General features: G+C 39.8%; 1 protein-coding gene across 2 annotated transcripts in view; it reads right to left on the minus strand.

The window, feature by feature from the left end:
- gjc1 (gap junction protein gamma 1) overlaps nucleotides 1–27656 on the minus strand; it is a 32928-nt gene that overhangs the window by 2664 nt on the left and 2608 nt on the right. Inside the window, exon 2 of one of the 2 annotated variants that reach the window (XM_084037470.1) lies at nucleotides 26666–26696. The exons of the other annotated variant lie outside the window; for it this stretch is intronic. The gene's annotated coding sequence lies outside the window, so the exon portion shown is untranslated. The remainder of the gene's footprint in view (nucleotides 1–26665; nucleotides 26697–27656) is intronic. 2 annotated transcript variants of the gene reach the window in all.

Genomic DNA, 27656 nt, shown 5'->3' on the forward strand with positions numbered 1-27656 from the left:
GTAGATGCCAGGAATCCTTTGTATGCACCCACATACAGTAAGAGGCCATAACTGAGCACAGTAGAGACGAAGGGGAGTCCTTGTGAGGGTGCTAACTGAGAGTGCCTGTGACCGACATGTATGAGTAAGCAGCAATTGGCAGGGCAGAGCGTTAGGCTGCCACAAGCACACGGATTTATAGCAATGTCCTTCCATGGATGCGCTCTGTCTGAGTTTTCCAGCATTACATCATTGCATTTATTTACATAAGTCTTACTGTGCTGCACAGTCGTTCTTTAGATAGTAATAACCAGATTCTGGCAAGTATGATAGAATATTGTATTAGCATAAACTGCTTTGATTAAATATAACGGTAAAGTTTTCAATGCTGCATGTTTTAGGGCAAGATGTTTTATTATTAGAGCATGTTTTTCATACTTTTCCTTTCTGAATGATTTGTCTTTTTAGTGTATTTGTTATATAGTTTATTGGTTATGACAGATATATTTTGTCTATATGTTCCAACTGTTGATGTTTATACCCAAATAGTTTTCAAAGCAGTCATATTTGGGGGCGATGTAAAAGGGACTTATATTTAATGCCCATTTGTAGCTGAAGACCCAGCTGAAAACAATCCTGGAAACTTCACATGATGGAGGAACTTCAGTGTGTCCTTTGATAAAACCTTGAATTTACTTTGTGGAGTTCTTAGGTAGTTTGTGCAGCAGGAACTGCCACGCTCCCTCCTGACCAGGAGAGACGGTCCAGCCCAGGCACACGGCTGCCTGGGCCGCCGCTTAATACTTTTGCTACCTAAGCCACATATAACCTGGCATTTGCTTTCTCATCCAATTTACGTCTGCAGGAGCTAGTGGGGCAGTTAGGGGTAAGAAGCTGACTCTGTGCATTAAGTTACTGGCGTGAGTCAGCCTCCCAAATAGCACCGCAGAGACCCAGCAGGCAGGCTTTCTGTCTGTTACTCTGATATGAACTATGAACAGCAAATTGGTGGAAATCATGTCACACAGGAAAACATCAAAATGACTTTGGTTCTAAAGTCAGAAAAGGAAACCAGGATAACCCTCTTCTGGGAAATCCCACTGTGATTTTATATAATAGGGGACTACATTTAAAGGGAATAACACTCAGGGTCAATGGCTCTATAGTCATCAGCCCTAAAGGTCATGATGGGTCATCAAACTATCAGTCTCTTTGATACAGCAAAGTCCCTGATATACAGTGGATCATAGCCCTTCCAGAACAGTACAAGGTCAAAGGTCAACACAGATCAGTTCCTAAGGGGTGAACGCTCCACATTGTGACCTCACGTGCAGATTCAACCAGTCAGTTACAAATACAGTCTGTGCCGCTGGAGGGATCCCCTCAGTCACTGGCTTTCATCCCTCATGAGCCACAGAGAATCACATCAAGATATATTACACACACACACACACACACACACACACACACACACACACACACACACATGCAGACACAGCCTCAAAAAGCATGTGGAGTAGAGCTACAATGTCCCTGCACACGAACAGACCGCGACTATGAGGAACTCTGCTTTGGGGTTAGATGAGGTGCTCCTCTTTCTCAGTACTGACTCGTCATGTGGACACAGCACTCCAGCTGGAAGGCCCCCGGCTTTGGGAGGGACACCTGGGAAATTAGCCCATGACGGGACAAACCCTGACCCGTGCAGGAGGCCACTGCAGGTGAATGAGAGTTGTAATTGTGTAACAGGGAGACGCATGTATCATCGAGGGGAGTCCTGTGCAGCAACAGGTGAAGATGCATGTTCATGGTTTCTCTATTTCACATTTCAACACCATCAATTAATGTCTTTTGAATTTGACAAATACTAACATGTAGACACAGCGGTTTATTCAAGCATTAACATGACATTTAATCTAGCCAGTAAAAACAGAAAACCTTTGATATTATCTGGATACATTTCAGGGTTTTAGTTTTTTTTTTTAGCAATACTCACAGAGAGTCACATTCATATTAATAAACCTAGGCCACAGGCTGTTAAAATAATGAACATACTGTAAATGAATGATAAGAAAAAAAGGCATTAATGAGTGAATGTAAGGATATTAGTTATTGGAGGTGTTGGAGAATTTCCAAGTTCTTTTTATTCATATTCATTTGTCACTGCTATTCTCAGGGCGTACTCATCCATAGACAGCCGCTATCCATCAGCGAGCTCACAACTCCCACATATACTTTCCTCCTGCAGAGCATGAATGTGAATACAGCCTTGGGGATTAACATTTCCTTCTTCATCATCATGCTAATTTATTATCGCTCTCTTAATGTTTTTAAAGTGATTGTAAAAAGTAAAAGGAGTTGTGGATATGAGTATTAAAACACTATCATTATGCACACCACTATAGCAAGCAACAATGGCATTATTATTCACTCTTTAGAATAATGTATAGGATACATCTGAAATGTCATTTCTGTCAAATGTGCTAAAATGAGAGATACCAATCTCATAGAAATGTCCTTCTGAAACAGTGGGAAAGTGTCGGATTTAATTCAAGAAAAACTATAAATATTTATTTTCAAATATATAATAGATTAAGTCAGTAAACTGATTTATTAACACATTCATTTAAGTAATATACAACATTTAAATGTATTTATCCACTCCAAAATAACCCCCAGCATATTCTCAAACCTTTTCTATTCAAACTTACTGAATAACTTATTGCTGAATATATTAAATACTCGTTATTGCATAGTAGAACCTTTTGGCCAGTAGCGACACAAAGTTGAGTTAATGCTTTAATTTGCTTCACAAATATCTTTCTCCCTATTTGAAGCCCCATTTTACATTATGTTAGAGGAATCCAGACACACCAAAGCCTGTCTCAAACTGGTGGCGGCAGAGTGTGAAGCTGTCTCCACTACTGACAATAATGCAGTGCAGTGTGAGCTGAGATTTAATGTGCTGGATTTCTAAAGCTTAATCACATAAAAAGAAACATTTATTCTGAAAAATGGACAGGGTAGCTAATTATTCATTTCTATGAGATTAGAATTTTTGGCACAATTATGTCTATTGTAAAGAGCCACATGTAGACAAGAGTTTGTGAGCCTCTTTTCAAACATAGCCATCAAAAACATACATTTATTAATATTCAGATATCAGGGTAACCCCAATCCAATGACAAATACACGGATGATTTCAGTGTCTGTCTCATTAATTCCACAATAGAGTCACCAGAACACAAATACTTCCTTTGAACAAAAGACCCAAATGAAAGCATCAAGGGCTATGAGACGATGGTCTGGGACCTCTGAGCGTGTTCTGGGACTAACATTCCTCTTACTGTACTTATTCGAGGGTCATTGCCACAGTGCCCTCTCCCTCTGTTCTGCCAGCGGCATCCCCGGGCTTCACTGACGCCCCTCCAAACCTCCACCTTGTCCCACACAGACTGCACAGATCTAACTAATCTGCTCACACAGTAGCTGGCCAGACATCTGTCCATGATAACCTCCTGGATGATCCTATGTGAGTTAAGATCTCATACAAAACCAACAAACTAATGTCACATCAAAAAGGCACCAGCCTCTGCTCGTGATTTCGTTATTTGATTTGAGATAACCACTCACGCAAATGCTCAGCTTAAAAAGCAGGGGTTCTTACTTCCCTTCTCCTGTTCTGAAGGCTGGATAAGCTCCTTTGTTGGCACACAGTTATATTCAAATCACCGAAAAAATCGGGCATTGCTAAATATGGATTTCTTATCAACTTTTCTGGTTGTCTCTTTTTTTCTGCAGCAACTTTTTCTTAAAAAAAAGTCCCTGAAGTGATTAAAAACAGCCATACTGAGAGTGTCTTTTCACTAAGTTGAGTTCACGCACACAGAAGGTTACTGGTTTTGCTAGTAAGAAGGTTACTGGTATTTACACAGACACACATGAAAAACACAGACATGAAACTTACTTGCAGAGTGGTCAATGCAAGCAGACATGACACGCAAATAAGTTATAAATTCCAAAGGTTTGAGTAGTACTCACTAGTGAGGGACAAAAATAGAAACTGCTGATCATTGAGGACGAACGTGAGAGAATCTTGAGATGAGGAAGTCTTTGCTGAAATGGATGAATGAGCTCTTCCTTTTCATTTTGCACGAGAGAGGCGGGTTCGGAAGGAGCGTTTCTCTCTCAGTATTCGTGGGAAACTAAAAATTCCCTCATTAACAGTGTCCGAAGGGGAGAAACGCAACGGCAAACCGGTTCCATATGTTACAGGAGGAATCTCCGAGGCATGAGCAGACACTCTGTATGCATCTGTGCGTTTCCTTCAGCTTCATGTAGATAAAGAACACGTACAAAATTATCTTTTTAGTGATATTAAGTTCAAAAGAGTATGAACAAGTTGAGGAAGACGTCGCCAGACCTGGTAAATATTCATCCTTTGGTCAGGAGGTCTTGCTTCCTGAACTGATCAGTTACAAATGAAAGATTATTCCCTTTGTCTTTACTTTAAGTCACTTTCAAATGATTAAATCCAAACATAGAGAGCAGATATAGGCAACAAACAAGCAGCAAAGTATAGTGATGAAGCAGCATACTTACTCCTTCTCTCCCAGATATCAGGTACTGTGTCCTTTGTCTCTCAACCTGAGGCCCCTCATCTCTGTCCCCCCGTGTTACTTAGCTTCCTTTACATCCCCCTTAACCTCGGCTGACATCAAACAGCACTGACCTAAAATCATCAACGGCATCCAGACAACAACAAAAAAACTCAAAACAAATCACGCAGCTCTGCGGCCGTTCTCTCATGAAGAGCCTCAGTGTGTGTGCTTAACCAAGTGTGAGCTCTTCCTGAAAGAGAGAGGAATGAGGGAGGCAGAGCATCTTGCCTCTCCCCCGTGGTACTCAAAATGGTCCTCACTTACCCCCTCATCCCCTTTCAAAATGGGTCATGGTTGGGGGTGGGGATGTGTGTGTGTTTGTATGTGTGGTGATGATGGGGATGAGGAGGTGGTAGTGGGGACTGACAGACAGTGATAGGGTGGAAGGGGAAGTACGTGGTTTTGGAAGTAAATATTCTCAACTCGCTGACGTTGTGAGACCTCTGGCCACCAAGAGCAACAGGATGGGGCTTTCAGTGTGTGTGTTTCAACGTGTTGGTCATTGCAATATACTGTATGTTTGTAGTTGCAACATGGCTCTACTGGCATATCAGCCTGTAAGTCGGTCAGTCCGTCCTCCACTTCAGTCTAGACAGAAATATCTCAACCACATTTGGTTGAATTGTTTTTGATATTTTGTACAGAATTCCCCAACAATGTATTCTAATGACTTTGGTGACCCCCTGACTTTTTCTCTATATTACCTTATTTACTTTTGTGGATTTAAGTAGAATGCCTCTAAAACTACTGGATTGACACAAAATTTGGTTTTATGTAAATGTGTCAAGAAATTTGCCAAGTTGGCAACACTGACAACCCGTCCATTCAGCCCTCCCTCCAAAGCCACTTCACCAATTAATTCAAATGAACATAAGGAATAATCATTCCCATTGTTAGCACTCACAGTTTATGGAAGACTTTGAAGATGTAGTTTTGTCAGAGCATTTGATTTATTGATTGTTGTCAGCATGTAATGAGAAATAAAGACGATTACCAACCCTAGCTTTAATTTCTAGTATTAGTCAGACCACTGGCCAAGAGCTTCATACCAAGTCCAATGTGTACGACAAATAATTGATGCCCAACATGCTGCATGTTATGAATGCCAGAAGATTTTTGGGTACTAAGAAGGCCAGTGAGCTGCCAACTATAAAAAAAAAACCCTAACAACTAGTAGACACAGAAAGTTGTTGTACACGTCTTAAAAAACTTTAAATATAAGCTAGGAAACATCCACATAATCTGCTGACCCTGGTCCATCTTCATGTTTGATGTCCACTGCCCAGACTGCAGTTTCTGCTTGCAGATATATGGACGTTTGGTCATAATCCTCCTCATCACTTTCAGCCTCTGCACGGCCTCCTCTCTCCTTCACGCTGCTCCCTCCCTAAAGCTCCCACATAGACCTATAATCATGCAATGCTACGAACAATAAGAGTTGTTCGTTTGATATTGTCCAAATCCACTCACCAGCGGTGGTTGCTCAAATTAGTACTGCACGCTATCTCAGCTTCTTTCCTTATCTCTTTCCTCTGAGCCGACCAATTGCTATCACCACGTTTCACAGATCATGTGCTGAGAAATCACAGGCTATAAATCCTCTTTAAATTCACATTGTGCCGCTCACAGTCTACAGCTTCTGCTAAATATGTTTTTCTTTAATGTACAGCTTTTGGCATTTTGCCATTTTGTTTTGATGAATGTGGAGATAAGTGGTGAAATAGGTATATTTTTTTCATCTTGGTAATAACCTTGAATAATTTGACATCCTCATCTCCATTTGATGTGAATATTTTATAGAGCATTTCTTCAGTCATACAGATTTATTTTATAGAAGACTGCAGATGTGTTGTTGATTTTGATGCATATGGTTATGACACAGGTACTATTCATAGTTAATCATAGTACAGCGCTCCCCAGCTCAGTTTTGGCCTGGGTGCCTCCTGTCTTCAACCTATACCTTGTGAATAATGCACACTAAATCGCTATGTAAGCCACTTTTCTATCGGTGTGTGTGTTTCGAGGTCATCTTTCAGACTCAGCCAGCAATCGAATAGATATTATTTATTAATTTATTTTTTTGCAGACATAAAGTGGAACAAGTGTAGGTTGCTGTCAGTGCACATACTTGACACAAGGGGGTATAGCTCAGTGGTAGAGCATTTGACTGCAGATCAAGAGGTCACCAGTTCAAATCTGGTTGCCCCCTTTTTGACATATGTAACTATTGCCTGTGGTGTTTTCAATATTGCATGACTCAATTGACCGTTCTGTTCAAATTCAGATTACTGCTAAGCAGGTTTTCTGCATGTAATAGAAACTGCAAACAGCTATATAGTACATATAGTACTATATTGTAGCAATGTACAAAGGAAATGGCGTCGCAGCTCACAGTTGTAGGAAAAATAAAATAAAAACATGAGTGGTGGTGAAAAAGCTCTAGAAAGATTTTGGAAAAGTATGAAATATTAAGACAGATTTTTTTTATTTTTGTGTTTTATAGACGTCTGATGTTGCATTTGATTGCATTGTTTAACTTCCTGTCACGATATAGGGGTTAAGTATGCTGCTTTTCTTACAGGTTCAATTATATGACAGTCAATTTATAGCATATACTTTATGGTTTTAGCTGCTGATAACACAACTACCCTACATGAATGCTACAGTCAGACAGACATTTCAGAGCTGTGACAACTCTGATCTCTTTTGTCTTCAGTGCAGCACAAGATATGAGATGTCTGTTAACTGTGCTTGGTGTACACATGGGATAATCTGCTGGCTTCCTTACAGAGATGATATATTACATCAGAGTTAATGATGTGGCGCCAATCGGTTGACTCTCACTGACACTGTAATTCAAACTGAACTGCTTCTTTCATCACAAACAGCTAAGACTGATCAGATGTCACTGAATTATTCTAAACCAGTAAATGTGTGTAGCCTGGTGGCTCCAAGATTACAATTAAAAGGGTAAAAAAAGAGAAAAGAATTGAATACTCATTTGGATATGTCCGAGTGCTATATCAACTGATTTTTACTCTTTCTAATTAACCTCAATGGATGGTAATATTAACTGTGGTACGTTATCCTCCATGAGTATGACTCTACTGGCCCTCATAAATCTGTTTCTGCTCATCATGCATACCATACGACTACATAAAACAGTATTTAAATTATGTGTGTGTCATTAGGTTACACACAGAATACATACATAGTAATACATGCAGTTTGACAGCATGCGGATCATGTCAGATTATTTTGCAAATAAACCTCTCATTTAAAGAGCTCTGCTTGACATTTGAAACAACTTCTCAACACTCCTTCAATGTTATGCCTGATATATTTGATATTTTGAGTGCGTGTAAACAGCCTTTAAAAATATGTTTACCAGCATGTCATTAATCAGACTGCTCATAGATGGATTGAGCAGATTTTTGTTTCTCAACTCCCATAATCCTTCAGCCTGTCTGCATAAACCAAACTAATTTGGCTCATTTGAAAGTGGATCATCCATGTAAACATCAAAGCGCTGTTAAGAAGAGGCTTGAGTGACACATTCGTCAGACGTCTTGTCATTTAAATGCTTTCCCCAAGACAGTTCCAGTCAAGCGATTACTGCAATGTATCTTTTTCCAAGTAGTAGACTGACGGGTAGCTATTAATGTGCATTAAGCCAGACGCAGCAGTGTCATTGTGAAATGGAGATTTCATGGAAAAGTTTAAACTCTTGGGAAAGAGTGCATTTGTAAAGATGACAACATAGTCCTGAACAAAACAGTAATTTCAAGTTTACCACCAGGAAGGTGAGTTTGAATGACAACTTCCTGATGGTGAAGTTTCCAAGGACTGATTTAGCTCCAACCAATAAAAGTGACACATTTTTCAACACTTCCTCCCCTGCTATAAAGTTCATGTAAACCATTCGGTGCTCTGTCCTGTACCAATATGCCTATTCAGCTGAACTGAATCACCATTGTCGCTGATTGATTTAGCAGCTTTAAGCATCGTAGCTCTGCTCCATTTTAATGGTGACAAAGCTCAGCCGTGATACAGAGCACGTCACTAACTCATTAAAATCCTATGAAAAGAACACACAGACCACGGAAAGAATCACAATCTGACAAATGTGTTATTAAAAATAGATGTTGAGCTATTGACCTTATGTATAGTGTTTGTTTAATCTAGATTTGCTCTGAGCTGAATGTAACAGACTGGACTAGCAACAGACTGAACATACTAAAATGAAGACAGTCAGAATAATTTACAGGCGTAAATATTAAAGTGGCAAAAGACATAAAATGACATAGATAACAAGTTAGTTGGAGCCTACTGATCGCTTTGTTAAACTATGTAGCTGTGGGATTAATTCAGGATAAACAGTGAGAAGCAGTGTTTTAATATATTATATGTGTGTTGTTTATAATGCCAAAGAAAGACATCATGTGGGTCCACTCCCCAGCATGGCGAGAACAACCAGGGAGCAAGAGACTTTCTTGTTGTTTGGATTGGGTGAGCAGCTTCCATTGGAATGAATGTTTGGACACCATTCAGCCTTATTACATCCCAATGTTTGGCCAGTCATTGGACAGCGGGTCAGGGGGTATCTTGTATCCTCTCTAGTTGTAGCTATAGTTGTCTCCCTTGTTTACAAAGTGATAGTACAGATTTTTTTTTTGTGTCAGTGCATCCAAAATCAAAGTGTGAGCAGACTCAGTGAGAAAGTATTGTAGGTTCAGTAAGTTCATTAAATGCAAAACAGCTTGTATTTGTTGAAGGATTGAAGCCAAGTATGTAAAAGTATAGAAATGTCACTGTGAGGATCAGAGCATACAGTGGTAGAATATTTGACTACTGGTCAAGAGGTCATTGTTTCAAGGTTACATATCTTGATTGATATCCTGGGTGCAAATAATTGCCATAATTCAGTTGCTTTGTTTATTTACAAATAACCAGCATTAATTATCCAAAGCATAGTAAATATGTTGTTCTCAGCTCAGTAAACAGATAATATACAGTCATGAAGAAGCAGATCAGTTATTTGTCAGAATAATAATGATAATTCTGGGAAGTTAAATAGGCTGTAAACGTTTTAGTGACTTTATCTATAATCAGCGTGTCCTCACTCACTTGCCCCTCTGCGTCTGACACCGAAGCATATATACTTTTCTAGAGATATTATCAAAGATCTGATAAGAGTCTGAATGAGGAGGTGTAGTTCAATTGTCCCCTATTCAATACTATGATCCCACATACTGTATACCCTCTAGGTGTAAACATGGTGTGGAAGCCAGCATAAATCCATCAGACAACTCAATGGGCCGTCTGTAAGGCAAAAATAAACAGTTTACACTTTTATAGATTTTCTTCCGTTTAATTGCAGGAGTGTGTGCACAGACTGTTGTCGAGGTACAAAACTGCTTCAGTGAATCAATATCGATGCAAAGTGCTCACTGCAAGCAAAACGGCATGTTTCCTATAATTTGATTTAGTACGGTGTAATCGCAGCTACTGATTAGTGCTTCGGCCAGAGGCATTGATATATTACAATCACCTGCAGTGTGGTGTCTGGCTGGAACGGAAACCTGTAGATTTTCAGAACGTCGAGTACAAAGTTTGACACCTGTGTTTACGATCTTACATAATGTTCTGTATTATATGCCAGGGGTTCTCAATCCAAACGCCTGGACTTCCTGCTAGTTTCATTTGAGAAATTCCAGCCTCTACATGAGGGACAACCGACAGTGATCATCAGGCTGCAATAAAGCATTATACATGTGCACATATAACATTTCCACAGGGTACCAGATCTTAAGTGAGGGCCTCTTGATCTACAAACACAGATAAAACCATATGAATAGACACATGTGGTTGTTTATATATTGCCTTAATCTATAGGTTGATGGATAGTTGGGTTAATGGATATAAGGTCTTAAGATAACATACCATAAACAGTGCATGCTACAAATAATGTTGCACACTAACAAACTAACAAACCAACCAACCATGTCATGCAGTTTATGGAAAATCCTCCTGCTGAGAACATATTAATACTCACCAGAGGAAAACAGCAAACTACTTCTGTTTACTCAGGCTTTGGTAATAGGGTCATTTTTGTTCATGCTATTTGGATCAAGCTCACATCTACAGTAACGAATCTGATGTGGATATTTTCAAAAATGTATCTACTCATCAGTATATTTGTTATGAGATTAGACTTGATTACTTAACAAGGCAATAAAAAAGAGTATCAGTTGTTCAGGTGTGAGTTCACTGTATGGTTAAAATAAAGACTTCCACTTAATGTTAACCTTTACTGCATAAGTCCTTGGGAATATTAAACCCTTGTTCATTTTATGAATACATTAAATTTTAATAGAATAATTGGAGGCTACAGTGTCTAAGCAAACGTTCATTATCCAACACAAACATGAATGACATGAGTGAACCCATAAACTTAATAAATCTGTGATTGAGAGGGAAGGTGATTCCTCCTCGACTCAGTATGTCTTTTTGTTGCTGGTCTGAGTCGGGGGTATGTAGGTGAAGGTCAACATTATAGATCAAATAATATGTTGACCTCAACTCAGGGAGTATAGCTCAGTGGTAGAGCGTTTGACTGCAGATCAACAGGTCCCCAGTTCAACTCTGGGTGCTCCCTTGCCTTTACCAATGTACACAGTGGTCTGGTGGAATTTACTTGCACACTGTGCATGCATCACGAGCATTTGACTGCAAATCAAGAGGTTTCCAGTTCAAGGCTGGATGCCTCCTCATCAGTATTTTGGTCAGTTTCTTTGACAGAATTGATAATACTTTGTAATAAGTCTTTTGTTGTTTGTGCATTTAATTTATTTTCTGAACATTTACTGCTGAATCCCCCCAAAAAATCAATGCAAAACAGATGGCTGCACATGCACCTCAAAGATGATCACCATCACTGCAATTAGGATGGAGAAGGACTATGATTCATTCCATACTTTGCAATAAAAAGTCTTTAACTCATCAGCTTTTAAGATTCTCATCTCTAATTAGTGGCAAGGAGATGAGTTAACGTGAAGTGAACGGTTGGCCGGGCTTCTCCGTGAGCATGTGTGTACATTATCATCCATAATCACACATGCCAAGACACACATGCGCACTGGTGGAGACGGTCATCTCCTCAGGCTCAGGCTCACCTGCACGCTCAGAGTCTCATTAGAGAAGGAAGGAGGAAGAGTAGGACAGAGGGAAGGAGCTGAGGGAGGGAGGGAGGGAGGGCTGGAAGAGGAAAGAGGAGGAGTCTGAAATCTGTGTGAATGAAGGAAGTTTGTGTGTGTATTGACTTGTGTATAATACATGATGAATTAGAGGTTAAAAAAAATTGTCCCAGTAACCAAGTTAAAGGGCATTCGTAAAGCAAATCGCTCCCGAGGGAAAAAAGCTCTGTGGTTTTGTTTGTGTATATGTGTGTGTGTGTGTGTGTGTGTGTGTGTGTGTGTGTGTGTGTGTGTGTGTGTGTGAGTCAGGCTGAGAGTGATTCAGAACGAGAAGTTTCCTGTTGCACCTTCAGGCAGCGATGGAGCGCATCGTGGATATCTACATGTGAGCTGCATGTGCAGAGCACCTTTGCCTTTGGTGACAGGTTTAGAGGGCAGAGGGAGTGTGTGTGTGTGTGTTTATTTAAACCTCTGACTGTGTGCTCACACACTACTGTACATGTGTGTTATTTTTATTCATATCATTCCCATTCTTCAGGGAAGTGGCCACTCTTTCATTACAGTGTGTGTTCCCTTGTCTGACAGATCTGTTCCTGGGGCGGCTGCTGCTGCTAAATATCACACACCTGGATGCACAGCGTGTGCTGCTCCCTCTCTTTCCGTGTCTTCTAAGATCCTATTACCATGCTAATAATATCCAACAAATCACACAGCACTTTCACCTTGATGAGTCTTCGCCAGAGAGGCTGTACAGCACATACGGGATTATAAAATACTTAATTCACAGCAGCATATCTTTAATACCGCAGGAGCTGAAAAGCCAGACAGAGGGGAGACGGATGAAGGAGAGTAAGGTTTCCTTAAATAACATCCCAAATACCACAGCTGGTTCCAAAATGCATCTACTGTATCTGTTCGTGTTGCTAAATGGGGAATGGGAATTGGAGAGTAAGTTGGATTTAGCTCATGTATGTGTGCATAACAGAATGTTTGGTTTATATGAAACTAAACTTGATGACTAAAGAGCAAGAAGGCATTAAGTTGTGGTTTGTGTCTTATGACACTGCTAATTTACACATATATGAAAAATTATTTAACATTATTACATTATTAGTGGTGTAAAAACTCACCTAAATGCACCTTACACACCTAAAAGTAGCAATAACAAAATGTGAAAATACTTACTTACAAGTAGCAACTCTGCTGTCTAAAAGTGCTCATAATTCATGATTAAATAACACATAACATATAGTATATAACGTATATTATGTCATTGTATCGTTATGTTTAACTCCACCCCCAAAGGAGGTTTGTGTACATTGTTACACATGTGAGAAAACAAATTTAAATGACACTGTGATAAGTAACAGTAAAAGAAATATACATATAAGCAAACAGCAGACAGCAGTTATTGTTTTATCAATCTAAGCAAGCTAGGACAAAAATATTAAATGATACGCAACACCTTGATCTTAAGTCATACAATACTAGATCTTCAAACACATAAATATCTCTTCTTTTGTTGAGTCATTTAATCTTTGACAATACGTGATTTTATAAGCTGTGAATATTAAGTAAAAATGTAATATTAACAACAGCTGTCAAATAAATGTAGTGGAATAAACAGGATAATAGTTGAAATGCATTAAAAAAGTAATCATCATATCATTAGTAACAAACAACCCAGTGGATGTAAATGCATCACGGTCATGTGAATTATGAAATGTGATCTGTTAATTGAAATTCTGAAAAAAAAATGGGTGCACATTACTTTTGAAATCAATCATGTAAATTTAATGTAAAATATTGCAATTATTATTATTTTTATTATAATGGCAGATCTTTTACGCTCTGCTAATGTATCAGTTAAACCTGACATTAGAATAAATTAACTGGCTGTATGGGCCTGCTGCCTTCACTGTCCTCGTCTATGTGTTTGTAACCCACTTATGCAGCTGGATTTGCATTGAGTGAATTGAAGCGGAAGATTTAAATGGCATCAGTCTTGCTATTAAAGCAAAGCAAAACATCAGACAAACAGGGAGGAGCAGCTCTCTCACTCTCTCTCTCTGTATGTGTGTGTGTGTGTGTGTGTGTGTGTGTGTGTGTGTGTGTGTGTGTGTGTGTAGAGGAGCAGGGGGAGTGCTGTCCCTTGCCTCTGCTCAGTGTGTGCAGCAGCTGCAGCTTTCAGCCTCAGTCTACACTGTAGGGCCATTCTGCTGTCTGAAAGACTGATAGATACAAAGAGCAGAATGGTGACGAGATGACTCCGAGGGGAGGTCTGATGGTGCGTTGCAAACACACTCATTCCCCCTCTGCAAGTTGCAATTCGACATTTGTATGAACTGAAAACAAAAACCACGGTTTAGGGTCAATAATTTGGAGCGGGCTCTAAAGTAAAGGGTCTGGAGCTGCTTTTGAATGAGGCGAACGCGAGGATTACGTGGCCATCAAAGCGTGTGTCGATTTCACAACTTGCTTGAGGGCAGGAAAATCTTGACTTGAATTTGAAGAGAGTAGTCCCCTCCCTTCTTCCCTAATATGAGGTCTTATCCTTTGTCATCGTCTGTCCACGACACACGGAAAAAAAGAAAACGACAATGGATACAGATGCTGACCTACGCCTGACACACACACATATGTTACAGAGGAAAACCCTGCAAGCGAAGCAATCAATTCTCACACTCTGTAGAAACAAACAGGCATGCATGTACACCTAAACACACAAAGCAAACTAAACACGCATGGCGCCCACAGTCTAATGAGACAAATCGGAGAGAGTGCATGAATGGAGTGGCCTGTTTCAGCCCATGGCACTGAGCTCTGTGCAGAGACAATGCTCTCATGCAACACCCCCATTTATAGGGCAGAAAATGGAGCTCGCTCGCAAGCCAGCTCACAGTATAGAGGTATTATAATATCAGAAAGCAGGGGTACTCGGCATCCTTCCTCACCATCCCCCACCTCCCTCCCTATGGGCCCTTGCTACCCGCCCCCACAAATCCCAGCACACCCTCACCCTTCTGCTAACCTCCCTTATTCTGCTCTCTCTACTGTTCTGTGTTCTCTACTGTCCCCATCCCCCTCTCCAAAACCTCCACTTCCTCTTCCTCATCATCATCCACCAGGGACCATAGGGACACATCACATACCACTGGATGAGAGTAATGGTTCATACAGTATGATGCCTCTAGGCCAGTAACCAGCTATATAATATACAGTTTTTTTATTCTATCAGAGAGCATATTTAACCTTGATTACTATAATGTACATCTTGAACTAATGTTTATTTTCTTTAGTGATAAACTATCAATTATTTTCTATTTTCTTCTTTGACTATCAATTACTTGATTTGTCTGACATAATTCTGAAATAGTAGTAAAGATATTCAGTCAATGACATGAGACAAATATATGCTGAATATTCACAATGAGAGCTGGTTGTTAAAAAAAAAACCCTCCGATTCAACATGTGACCCCTTGGCGGTGTCCCAAGCCCCAGGTGGGAAACAACCACTCTAGGTTATGACCATGCAGGCAAACCAAAGAGAGATGTTTTTCTATGAGAACAACTTTGTAGGAGGGGGTATAGCTCAGTGGTAGAGCATTTGACTGCAGATCAAGAGGTCCCCAGTTCAACTCTGGGTGCCCCCTCTTCTACCAAAATATGTTTCTGTTCTATGCTGAACACTGTATCTGGAATTTCATGGAATGTGGTGTAAAGAAGCTCAGACGCATCCAAGTTCAGCTCCGGATTCCTCCGGAAAATCTACATATAACTCACGTATCGCTTTTACCTTGTCCTGTCTCACAAGCCTGAATGTGGAGCTTTGCACTGGGAATGTTGTTTATGTACATAGTAGCTCTGTTTTGAGTGTCCATGGCAGCCACTGAGAAGCAAACAGAGAAGAGATAAGACACGGCTACACTGAACAACTCTGAAGACACAACTATATTTGAAAACCTGAGCCAGAGTGTGGACGAAGGTGTGTACATTTTTTTTCTGCGTCAATTTTTTAAAAACTCAAAATTTAAACCATTCTTTTCAGATGTGACACCTCTAACTGCAATACAATAATTAAAAAATAACTTCTTTTGTGTTTAAGTGGGGCCATGAACACATATTATCTTGCTCTTATTCAATAGGGGACTTCATAGAGAGGCAGCAGTGATATGAAACTGCCAACAGGGACAACCCCCCACATAGCGAAAGATTTACAGACTTCAACACAAGGGGTCAATTACTATACACGCACACACACAGAAGCACACAATTTCTTCACTTATTGATGAGATTGATTTCTTGTGCTCAGATGTACTTCCCCTGGCAGCTGATGTGTGCAGAAGCTGATTAGATTGGTGATTTATGACTGACCATGAATAATGGGTCTCTGGGCTCGGCTAGAATTGACCTCAGAGGAGAGACGCCGGGGGTGCATGGTGAAAAAGACAAATGGGTTAGGTGAGGTAAAGCGGGACAGAGGGAAGGAGATGAAGGGGGGACGTAAGAGCATTATACAGAAGCCTGGCTTTACTGTGAAGCTCATTGTCTCAGGCCAAAGCAGACCTGAGACCTGCCAACTGCACTCATCCCCCTCTGCTTTGTCAGGGCTGACAATGTCAACGCTCACCATAGAGATGACAGACTAAATGTGAGGTATTAATAGAACATAAATCACAAACAGGTCCCTGAGGATGTAATACAGAGTAACAATACTAATGAGTGACTGACTGATAACCGCTGTCCTATTAAAGTCCTCCCATTATTAGCACCTGACGTTTCACTTTGAACGAGTAAATAGCTTAAATTCCACTTCTGTAGCTAGCGTGAAATTAGCACTTAGAGCATCATGAGTCGTGTACATCTATTTAGGGTGTGACAATGAGTCAATCACTTAGAGACACGCATGACTTCCTGCTAAACTAATTAGCATTGTGTAATAAAAATGTGGCTTTCGCCCAGCGGCAGCGGAGCTGTTTAAATCAAACATCTGAGAGGGGCAACCATTGACTTCACAATCCAACCTCTGTGTTGCTGCGTCCACACACTCACACACACACACACACACTCATGCTGCCAGGAAGGAGAGCACCCAGACGCCAAATGCCACTGCCAGCTGCAGTTGAATTTGTTTACTCCAGATAAGTAGAGACATCCTTGCCATCACAGTGACTGGACGCTGAGAAGATGACTTTGCCTGAGCTTGTGTGGAGGAAGAGGCGGGGACGTCTGTGCTATATAACATGCATACGTTCACCCTCACAACGCACAGAGCAACTATTCTTTTAGTTGGGTTAAGATGTTGACATGGACCTTTAATAATCTGCTACTGAGTCCCTCTCAACATGAATAATTCACTTCAACACCAATATGTTTACCTGACTGGTCTGCAGATTGAGCAGTATAAAATTACATATATTTAATTATATGTAAGGAGAAGATATCACAGTGAGTTTGAATTTGTGCATAACTACAGTAAATTCTCAGAATCTAAGTATATGACATAAAATATGTAGAGAAAAATAATTTAGTCCTGAAACATTTCTCGCTTTCCTGAACTGTGCATGAGAATCCAACATTTTCACGTTTTAACAGCTGTTTGTTTGTTGCTTTGAGGGGATAATTCACACTCTGCTGGCAGGAGTTAAGCATGTTGTTCAAGGATGTTTTAGCAGATCCTTCCGGTTGAAGGACACCCAGTCAAGATAAATAAAAAATAAATAAATAAATGTGTTGTTGGCAGACCCTGACCCTGTTTCTTCTGACAAATCCACAGGACATCATTCATATATATATGGCCGTGAGTGACAGGAGACATGGATCTCCGAAGCTATTATACTTCTTGGTAATAACTCAGTGTCAGTTCATAGCATCCATCTGCCATCATTCACTTTCATCTGACTGCACCATGGACACTATCACTCCACTGCCACTGTACTCGCCTGAAGGGGCAAAGCGGGCTGACCGAAGACCCCGGCTTCAGGAAGGGCCAAGGTTGATCAAACGCCAATACTCAGAGTCAGAGTTGATACAGAGTTCAGCCTAAATTCATCAGTGAGTCTACACATAGTGTCGTACATGTCAGTACAAATGACAGATTATTGGTGGAAGTCAAGAGGTAAATGAACAACCTTTTTTTAGTAGGGATACACTAATACTGATATCAGGCCAATACTGACTGAAATAGCTGGATCAGTGTCAATGGGGCCCAACTATTCAATTCAGTTATACGTATATACAATATACATAACATACTGGAATTTTAATTCCTGTTCAAGTTTTGACTAGTTTTTTTGCTTAATTTAAAATGTTTACACTTGAATAATTATTCCTATGAATTTTGAAGATTATTTCACCAAGTTGCTGGTGTACAATTTAATATGTTAATAAATTAATTTGTTAGACTACATTTTGTTTTACAAAGTTCAGAAAGCAATGTTTAGGTAAAACTGATGTTGCCTCACACATAATAGAATGATCCCAGTGTATGTTGCTGTCATTGTTTGCTGCTCTCAGTCAATGCTTTTTCATTGAGAAAACACATTTGGGCTCTTTCTTTATTATTGGTGGTTGCGGCTTCTCTGTAAGCTGTCTTTCTTTGTGTTTAGTGTTGTTTAGTGTTGAGATATCATAACATGCCAGAGACCACAAAAAAAGATGAAATGGAGGCACAGAGGAGAGGAGAGAAAGCAAGTAAATGCAAAGCTGCCAACATTAAGAATTGATTCACAATTGCGGCCAAATTCAGCAGATGGTGAATGAATGTAAACGGAACTGAGCAATCAAGTTTTTTTTACAAAACACTTAATAGATGCAGAGAGGGGGAGGAAAGAATATAATGAGAAGGCACAAGATGGCTGCAGGAGCCAAGAAGGAAACAGTGACTGACTGGAGAACAAAAAAGAGCCCTTTTGCAGCAATATGTTCTCGCCTACGGTTACGCTTGTTCCAATGCAACTTTAATCACCCAACCACACTTGCCATGTCAACTGACAGGTCTGGTTTTGGAAAAATTGGATTTTGCTCGCACTGTTATTGGATCTAAACCTCAACACAGTCTGTAGCCATCCAGCAATGCAATGACAGAAAAGAGACGGAGAGAAAATAATGGAGGACCAGGATCTGCCAGTGCTTTGAGGACAATTTTAAACATGTAGCAGTGAGATTTCTTTTTAGGATCGGTTATTAAAATATTGCACTGCACAAGCTAGAAAAAGGTGCATCTTAACAAGAAGTATCTAAAGAAACAACCCACACATTTTCTAAGCCGAGAATACAGACCCCATGAATCTGAGACAAATCCTTCAGGCCGCCTCACAGCCAGTGTATACAACATCCTAATGAATTCTCCTACATCTTGTTTAAGACCACACAGTGCTGTGCTTACATTTGCCTAGATCAAGAAATGTGCAAAGCCTCTTTTAGTTTAGGGCTATGTATGGCTTCTGTTATTATAAAAGATGAAATAAACACAAGTATATAATGTGAGATGGAATAATCATCTCCAACTTATTATGTATTACTTACAGATACATAGCAGCATATTGTGCTTTAGGTTACGATCCTTAAGGTTTTCATGAAAGCAGACTAATTTTTTAATACTATTTTCAGCATGTATTTCTATAAAAGCTATTTTGTGTATTTACAGATAGTGATTAAGTGTCAGAAGTCCCCATCAAGAGATCACATGATCACACCTGAGGCAGGGAGGACAGAACAAGCGCTCTTGTCTGGAAAGGACCCCCCCCCCAGGTGCAATCAATTCCTCAATCAAGAGGCTATATATGCTGCTCTTCTCCCTTTGTTCTGTTTTTTTTTTTTTTTACACACCTCACATCAGCCATGTTTTGCAGTTTCATGCACAAGTACAAATTTAGAAATCTATAAAGAAAACACATGAATGACACATGAGGTGACCTTAATTGGGAAGCAGCCATAAGAAACACAATGCTTTTGTCGCCATGTTTAGCATCATTTGTTATCAAAAATGCATCTAATTTTGGAAAAAGAGTATTTGTCAGTGGTTGTATTTTTTAACAAGGAGCCACAGCGAGCTGTCGGATGAAGAGCTGCACGCCTCCAACACAACAAGGTAACAAACTTTGCTTTACTTTTCTGTATGTTGCTGTATAGAAAACGACTTGCACTGTCTGCAGCATGAATGCACAGTATGGTTGTACTCTGACAAAGTAGCTGCTCAAGTGAGTGTTTGCTGTAGAACTAAACCACGATGGCTGTTATTGTGGTAACCATGGGTGTTATTTTGAGACCTTACGGATTACAAGCAAAACGAATAAGAATAATTAATCTAGGTGATTGCACAAAACAGGTTTGCTGACCTCAGGAGTTAAATGTGTGTGTCTGCCCCGAGGGTTAGACAGAGTGAGGGGTTGAGACTGCTCATGCGCTCCCATGCCAAACCAGAGGCCGGAGCAGTGATTAGAACCAGAGGCAAACACACTGTGCCAGCAGATGAAGCTGCTGCTCTACAGACAGCACCATCACTGTCATTACCATTCTCAGAACAAACATGTTCTGTAAATTAATCTAAACATTCTATCTTAAGTCTTCTTTAGGACAGAGGCTCAGTTCCCTTGACTCCTAAAAACTGCATTCAAGAGGGTCCTGTGTAGCACAGACCCAAACCAATAATAACCCATTTGGAACACCACAGAGCTATTTAAAGTGAGGCCTTAAGCATTTCTGTCAAGTGATTTTTTTCTGTATTTTCTTTTAGACGTGGAGTCTCAAAGTGTTAGCCCTTAAGGTCATCATCAAGGCTACACTACTAGCACAAGAGCATCTGTCCATGCCTTGGGGCTTTTTCCTACCCATCAAACCATGGTGGGGCATGCCTCTGATAATCCCGAGGCCTCGTGGCCATGGAAACCTACTCATGTATGAATGTTACTTTGTTTAAACATGACTCCAGGAGAAGAGACCGAGGACAGGATAGGACTTTTCCTGGGAGACACATCACGTGCCGGTGATGTAACAGGAAAGAAAAAAGCAATAGGAGTCACTGCTTTGGTGTTTTTTAGCCCAAAAAGTTATATCGGCTGATTATTTCCTCAATTCATCGATTTTATCCACATTCAGTGGGCTTCTGAGTGAGGATGTGCTTTTTCTCTGTTTAATATCATTGTCAATAACTTATACTTTGCAGGTTTTTGATCAGATCAAATAGCATTTTGAAGAACATTTTGCTACCAAGGTTTGCTCTGGGAACTGGTTGCCATTTCAGAATCAGAATACCTTTTTAATCCCTCAGGAAATTGTACAGCTGCAATTGCTCCATAAGAGCTAGGAAGAAAGTTTGAGTCATGTGCTCTCTATAAACATAATAATGTGACAAGACACACGAGTAGTCATTTGTTGTTTTTATTCTTATTAATGCAAATAAATGACCACTTAATAATAAATAAACTACTATTTGGAGCATGATATAGCATAAGAGTTCAATTTCATTTTCCTTTCAAATTAAAATGTAAAGGTATCTGAAAGCTAAACTAGGGTTGCAAATATTGTTTTTCCTATTTCATTTTTTCAGTTTTTCTTGAGAAAGATATTCAGTTTACTTTGACATAAGACAAACATCACATTTGTGACGCTGCAATCATTGAATTTTACTTGAAGAAATGACAAACAATTAACTCATTCTGTCAATATTGTTTCTATTACCTGATCTACTATTTTTTTTTATCTCATTATTTAGTCACTTTCCTTCAGAGACTAGTTTGTTTAGAATAAAACTTTTCTTAAAATTTCTTAAAGCTAAATTGATTGAATGTAATTACTGAACCTTCTGAATGGCACGTGATAACGCCTGGTCATGGAAATAATTTTGTAAAATATTAGCTCATGAATATATTTATTTGTGGATTTTTAAAAAACTAAATCTAACCTTAATCCAGTCTCTGCCTGCAACTCTTCAAAACCTATTTCCAAGGCTCCAGTAAAGTCCAGTTAAATCCAATGGTATGAGGTTTCCATAAGAGACTGTATAAACACTGAAGATGACCCCTGAGCATCTTAGTGTCTGGAGGAACATGTTGTATATGGAACAGTGACTAAAAATAACCCTGTCTCCTTCCAGCTTTTTATTAGTGTCACCCCTTGTATTTGCTTATTAGCCTATTCTCTACGGCATTTCAAACAGCCACAACTCTGCTGGTTCACATAAGAATGGGCTTTCAAAACGCATTCATTCATCACATACATTCATAAAATTGACTACGCTGCTGGGGTTAACTTGCTAGCGTGACTCAATATTTGTATTGGCAAAGGTGGAAATATTTTTTTAAATGCTTTAGTAGAGCCAACAAATTGTACAGCCTAAAACCAAGAAATTCATTTTTGTAAGTGCTCACGCTCGTATTCATTTATCATTAGCTAAATGGTTATCTCTGTGACCCAGTGGCAGTGAGGGAGGATGAGGATGGAGGGTCTGTAACAGCTGACACAGCACTAATTCAATCAAATATATGTTTATTGTTACGGTGAATCATAACTACAAAAATCCATCTAAAAAGGCCTCCTTTCCAGAATTACATTTTGGACTTTGTGCTATCATCCCTGTGGCCCCAACTGCTTTGGGGTTTCTTTACTCTGTGGTACTGCTTCCAGTGTGTGTGTGTGTGTGTGTGTGTGTGTGTGTGTGTGTGTGTGTGTGTGTGTGTGTGTGTGTGTGTGTGTGTGTGTGTGTGTGTGTGTGTGTGTGTGTGTGTGTGTGTGTGTGTGTGTGTGTGTGCGTGCGTGTGTGTTGGAGTGTGGCAGCAAGGCGGTGACAGGGTGTCTGCCTCGGTCCATGAACCTGGCTGCTCTGTTGTTCCTCCGGTGACAGAGAGCGAGTAGGACGTTGCCCGACCATGGCTACCCCAGCTGGGCCAATCAGGCGTGCTCGTGGACGGATAAGCGAATGCCTTCCGCCATGTGCAGCACTGTGGCACAGATCCCCATATGGATTCTCTGCTGATCACTCCTGTGTTTCTTCAGATAATGAAGGTGACTCTGTGTGTCTAATGAAATCCACACCCTCCTTCGCTGCACATGTTGATGGTGTTTCAAAGGAAACAGAAAACTTTGACTTAAAGTATTTTGGGCCTGAAGCTGGTTGTTATGGTCACGCCTTAAAATATCCCATATTAACACATGCAATAAGTGCTTCCCTCAGGAGATGTTGGGAAAATGTATTGACTCTGAAAATCATGTGTGTTGTAGTCCTGCTCTATATGCCCCATAATGCTGGGACGACAGTATTTAGGAGTGAAGACGAGCACTTCTCTTTGCCCATAGTGTTGTTTCTTTACATTACACTTGATTGTCATGGAATGGAAGTCCTTAGTGCTCGGGGAATATTAATAACTATAGTAACATTAACATTTGAACAAACTTTATCTTTGAGCTACATTATTGTACCCAACATTAAACAGTGTTTGCTGGTTATAACGTACCTCAATAACTGGGTCTAATTACTTGGGTCCATTACTTGGTAATGGTAAACTTATGTAGTAAATTCACTAACTGTTTGTAGTTTTAGTTGACCCATATGTAGAAAATAAATATTTCTTGTACTCTATACTGACGTGTGGACAGTGATGTCAGCCTGTCTGATCTCTTTGATTCTTTTGGTTGCGCAATTAGGTGCTAAACAACTGACAACAGTTGCTGCCCTTTAGTGATGATCATAAATAATACTCGGTGAATACAGCGGATGGTTATCCCAATTTTATGACGTAATGTCATAAATGCACATTCCATAACCATAATGTCAACAAGACTGTGACATCATCATTATTCAATGATGGGCATTTAACAAAATGTTATGACATTTAAATGACATAACGATGAATCAATCAGTTGCTTAATTGATCCATCCATCCATCCATCGTCTACCGCTTATCCTGTATTCAGGGTCGCGGGGGGGCTGGAGCCGATCCCAGCTGTTATTGGGCGAAGGCAGGGTACACCCTGGACAGGTCTATCAAAGGGCCAACATGTAGAGACAAACAACCACTCACACTCACATTCATACCTATGGGCTGCTTAATTGATGATAAAAATAATTGTCAGTTGCAGTGCTCATTTTCAATAGAATAGGTAAAGAAACAGAAAAGTGCTAATTTCTGTCAATATTGAATGTGATATTGATAAATGTGAATATATGAGTAATTCATACATGAATACCGATTGGGCCTTAAACCACTTGACGAGAGCAGCATTACCAAACTGATACTCTGAATTCATCTAAGTTAGGAATGCACATAAACCTAGGTAGGAAACATATTTGTTAGCTTTACAGCTGTGAGTAGCCTACCAACAATAGCTCTGTTTGTGCTTTAGTATTATGTTAAGTGATATTTTTCATGTGAATGAGACATGATATGGTTAGTGATGAAAACAATGCGTGGCGCTCCTCCCCCAAGGCTCTCTCATCCTCCTGCAGTAGTTATAGTGAGCGTTAGTGCGTTTTCGCTCTTTCAAAATCAAGCTTACGCCTGCTGGTTCCTCCAAAGTTTCCTACCCGAGCTTTAACCTCCTCTGACAACACGAGGTAAAAGTGAAATGAGTCACTTGAACACACTGTAGAAACCGAAAAGTTGCCTCGCCACTACTGAACCCAAGAATGTGACTGAAACAGAGAGGAAGGTTGTGTCATTGGAGACTGACGGTGAATGAGAGGCATTTCTCTGCCTTCATTCCTGTCACATTGTGACTCCGCCCTTGTGTGACCCAAGGGAAGTGGCATAAGACCTGTCACCCCGAATCACAGCCTGGCCCACGACAGCCGAGCTCATATGTAAATGTGTCAGCCTGCGCAGATTCACGAGTATGACATATCAGTTTGAATATGCATGTTCGACACTGACTGGAGCGTAAACACCTCCGTACATGCTGGGCTCAGTGCATCCGCGTGCACGTATGTGTACTGTATGTGTTTACGGGCACGCAGTATGTATGTCTGAGCTGATACTGGAATGTTATAGTGACATTCCCGGTGGGAAGGAGCCTCACGACTGTTTTAATTTGCTAGACTGCCCATATCTCTTCATGAGCGCAGGCTGGGTGACATCTGATTTCATCCACACTCAGTTGGGTTCTCTCTCTCTCTATATATATATATATATATATATATATATATTCCTCATATATATATTACACACGTCTCTGCTGCTTACACCTTCAAGCGAGGATTTACTGCTTTGCTGGATTTCATATCATTGTAGATTATATATACTTTTTAATTTGTTGGCTGCTTGTCAGACAAAATAGAGGATGGATCACACAAAAATGAGAATTATTGTACGTTGGAGCTCCAATGTGATCATTTTGCATAATAATTCAGAGGGGTTAAGTATTAAAATGATCAAGGTAAACGTATTTCAGTGATCATTTATTAATATTATATTATAACAGTTGTTTTCACTATCATAATATTAATTCTGAGTAACCAAAGCGTTGATTATAAAACGGCACAAAAGCAACACATTTGAGAAGCTGAAACTGGCAAATGTTTGGCTTTTTGATTAATAGATGAGTTAAATTGATTGATCGCTTTTCAAAATTGTTGACAATTATTTTCCTGTTGACCAACCAACCAATTAATCACCTCATTATTTCAGCTCTGTGGTAAATAAACTACATTGTGTGCATTAGAATATACAAATACAATAAAGAAATGATGCAGCTCTACTGCATTGCTTTTGCACCACTATTCACATGCAGCAAACGCGGTGGTCAGGATCCTCTTTATTAGACAAAAATCGAACATTTAGTTCCTATTTTTTTCCAAATTTAAGACTGAGATCTGCTCCGGCGTCACAGCGACACGTGCACCAACACAACTGGAAACACGCCTGTTTAGCGAAGGGTCAGGGCTGACTGCGAGGCTCATTTTCCCGAGGAGACATCGTGAGTCACGGAGAACACGACACAATCCTCTCCTGCTCTTCGTTCTCCAATATTTGGACACATAGCGTGCTCAGCTGTACTCTTAAAACTACAATAATCTGGTATCACCAAAATAAGGTGACTAAATTAGGGATATACATGAAGGCCGAAATCATCATTATTTCCCACTGTAAACCTCATCATTTCTAAATGTGACAATTATCTAAAGACACTACATCGCTGTAGCCTCACTCAATTATTTTCAAACCAACATTACAGAATGTATTTCACAATATTTACTTAATCTTCGAGATTCCCATTTGCCATCTTGGAATTAGTTCCAGCACATCATCTAAATCCACAAACTGCATCCATACTGTACTTTTAAATGTCCCCATCAGTACAGCTGAACCAACGTTACTACTTTAATAGAAGAGGGAAATGTACATCTAGGGAGTAAAAGTGGGTGCATTGGATGACCTCTAACAGTTCTAATCACCCGGTAATTACTAACAGTTCAAAGCACCTTCCCTCTGCTCTTACTTTATTGTCGTTTACAGGAACTGGCAACCAGAAAATGCAGAGCAGAGTACACAGTGTCAAGCTGAGGGAATCCAGACTAGTTGGCAGGCGTAAAGACACCGTTTTCCCTCTGTGTGCTGCGCTCTGAGGATCAAGGCTGGCAATGTGCTCACGTCTGCGAAACGAGATATAAACATAATACCTTGATATTTCACGTTGCACAAAACCAGTTAGGGAAGGCTGAAGCAGTTAAGGATCTCCCACCTTTTCTTCATATCTTTCAACTCAGCCACCAATCACTTTCATATACTTTTTTTTTTTTTTTTACAGTAATATGACATGTTGTGCTGTAAAACAACGCCTCCTCATATACAAGTGGTATGTTTTTGATGTAGTGGCTAAAAGCATAAAATTTACCTCTTACTGTACTGGCTCCACATCACACATTCTGAAGGGGAGAATTGGGAAAAACAGGAAGTGAATTACTCCAATTATTCAAAATTGCTAATGTATTGACTTAAACACATCCCGCAGACATTTCACTAGACACTTATAATTGTAAATGCCGGATTTGATTGCAAGTTATTAACATAAAAAAACATTAAAATAACAGGATGGAAGTAGACGCATAATAGTCTGGTGATATCTAGAGTTTAAAGGGATTTTAACGGTGGACCTTCATCTATTACTGATGCTGGTGAATACTGTATGTTGTTTTATTATGAACATCTAGCTGAGATTGGTGAAGCTTTCACGTTGACTGGTTGTGAACAAACACTGCAGTTTAACATCGTTAAACACAAGATAATTTGTACATCCTGTGGTTTTGTGGCAGAACAAGAACCCCCTTTGTTTCCAATTATATGCACATAGCGTTATATGAAATCATGATGCTCTATATAAAGGCTCTGATCTACTGCACTTTTAATTTAATATACCATTATCGATTGCCACTCCCAGTCGTATTAGCTTTTAACTGTGAATGGAAAGGGGAACAGAATCATATATTCTACAGTGTATGGCAAAATCTATTCTTCTTTTAACATAAATCATTAAGAATTCAATATTGTATTTAAGCCGACATACTATACAGCTCCGTGTTGAACTCTGCATAGGACTGATGAGAGGAACCAGATTCCTTCATGAAATTACCGAACATGCTGGAGATTTTCAGTTTGTGCTTTGTCGTCTTGTTATTTAACTATGTGGATGACCTCACATACTGTACTTAATCACACATATTTGAGTAGTTGTCTTTCTATTTCATGGAAGATTCTGTTACTTTTCAAATCACATAATCACATTATAATTTTATAAAATATGAAGCTCTAAGATCTAATTTTCCATTGGCACCACTTTGACGAACTATGCTTTTGAATGAAATCCCAACGTTAAACATAATAAAATA

This window comes from Eutrigla gurnardus (genome assembly GCF_963514095.1).
Source record: "Eutrigla gurnardus genome assembly, chromosome: 20".
NCBI classification, from domain to species: Eukaryota; Metazoa; Chordata; class Actinopteri; order Perciformes; family Triglidae; genus Eutrigla; species Eutrigla gurnardus.